This window comes from Arachis ipaensis, chromosome B04 (assembly GCF_000816755.2).
Source record: "Arachis ipaensis cultivar K30076 chromosome B04, Araip1.1, whole genome shotgun sequence".
In the NCBI taxonomy this organism is placed as follows: domain Eukaryota; kingdom Viridiplantae; phylum Streptophyta; class Magnoliopsida; order Fabales; family Fabaceae; genus Arachis; species Arachis ipaensis.
Window position 1 is genome coordinate 125,513,324 of NC_029788.2, and position 2,372 is coordinate 125,515,695.

Consider the following 2,372-nt stretch of genomic DNA (forward strand, 5'->3'; position numbering starts at 1 on the left):
GCTTCAAGCCAACAATCTCCGTGGGATCGACCCTTACTCACGTAAGGTTTATTACTTGGACGACCCAGTGCACTTGCTGGTTAGTTGTGCGAAGTTGTGATAAAGAATTAAGATTATGAACGTGCGTATAAAGTTTTCAGCGCCGTTACCAAGGAATGGAACCATCACGATTTCTGTGCACCAAGTTTTTGGCGCCGTTGCCGGGGATTGTTTGAGTTTGGACAACTGACGGTTCATCTTGTTGCTCAGATTAGGAATCTCTATACTGTGACATAGAGGATTCCATATTTTCTTTATTATTTCCTTCTTTGTCATATGAGTAGGAACAAGAATAAGAACATTCTTGTTGAGGCTGATTCTGAACCTGAAAGGACTCTGAAGAGGAAGCTAAGGGAAGCTAAAGCACAACTCTTTGGAGAAAATCTGACAGAAATTTTTGAAAAAGAATGAGACATGGCTGAAAATAATAACAATGCAAGGAAGATGCTTGGTGACTTTACTGCACTCAATTCCAATTTACATGGAAGAAGCATCTCAATTCCTGCCATTGGAGCAAACAATTTTGAGTTGAAACCTCAATTAGTTTCTCTGATGCAACAGAACTGCAAGTTTCATGGACTTCCATCTGAAGATCCTTTTCAATTCTTAACTGAATTTTTGCAGATCTGTGATACTATTAAGACCAATGGGGTTGACCCCGAGGTCTACAGGCTTATGCTTTTCCCGTTTGCTGTAAGAGACAGAGCTAGAATATGGTTGGACTCTCAACCTAAAGCTAGCCTAAACTCTTGGGAAAAGCTGGTCACGGATTTCTTAGCCAAGTTCTTTCCTCCTCAAAAGCTTAGTAAGCTTAGAGTGGATGTTCAGACCTTCAAACAAAAAGAAGGTGAATTCCTCTATGAAGTTTGGGAGAGATACAAGCAACTGACCAAAAAGTGTCCTTCTAACATGCTTTCAGAATGGACCATCCTGGATATATTCTATGATGGTCTGTCTGAATTATCTAAAATGTCATTGGACCATTCTGCAGGTGGATCCATTCACCTAAAGAAAATGCCTGCAGAAGCTCAAGAACTCATTGACATGGTTGCAAATAACCAGTTTATGTACACTTCTGAAAGGAATCCTGTGAATAATGGGACGCCTATGAAGAAGGGAGTTCTTGAAATTGATACTCTGAATGCCATATTGGCTCAGAATAAAATATTGACTCAGCAAGTCAATATGATTTCTCAGAGTCTGAATGGATTGAAGGAATCATCCAACAGTACTAAAGAGGCATCCTCTGAAGAAGAAGCTTATGATCCTGAGAACCCTGCAATAGCAGAGGTAAATTACATGGGTGAACCCTATGGAAACACCTATAATCCCTCATGGAAAAATCATCTAAATTTCTCATGGAAGGATCAACAAAAGTCTCAACAAGGCTTTAATAATGGTGGAAGAAACAAGTTTAGCAATAGCAAACCTTTTCCATCATCCACTCAGCAACAGGCAGAGAACTCTGACCAGAATCCATCTAACTTAGCAAATATAGTCTCTGATCTATCTAAGCTCACTTTAAGTTTCATGAATGAAACAAGGTCCTCCATTAGAAATCTGGAGGCACAAGTGGGCCAGCTGAGTAAAAGAGTCACTGAAACTCCTCCTAGTACTCTCCCAAGCAATACAGAAGAAAATCCAAAGAGAGAGTGCAAAGCCATTGATTTAATTATCATGGCCAAACCTACAAGGGAGGGAGAGGACGTGAATCCCAGTGAGGAAGACCTCCTGGGACGTCCAGCGATCAATAAGGAGTTTCCCTCTGAGGAACCAAAGGAATCTGAGACTCATCTAGAGACCATAGAGATTCCATTGAACCTCCTTATGCCATTCATGAGCTCTGATGAGTATTCTTCTTCTGAAGAGAATGAAGATGTCACTGAAGAGCAAGTTGCCAAGTACCTTGGTGCAATCATGAAGCTGAATGCCAAATTATTTGGTAATGAGACTTGGGAAGATGAACCTCCCTTGCTCATCAATGAACTAAGTGATCTGGATCAACTGAGACTGCCTCAGAAGAAACAGGATCCTGGAAAGTTCTTAATACCTTGTACCATAGGCACCATGACCTTTGAGAAGGCTCTATGTGACCTTGGATCAGGGATAAACCTCATGCCACTCTCTGTAATGGAGAAACTAGGAATCTTTGAGGTGCAAGCTGCCAGAATCTCATTAGAGATGGCAGACAACTCAAGCAAACAGGCTTATGGACAAGTAGAGGACGTGCTAGTAAAGGTTGAAGGCCTTTATGTCACGGCCCAAAATGAGCCATGACCGGCGCTCAGGAAAATAGTCCCTTAGCAAGCCTAAACCGACTCAATTATAAGTTG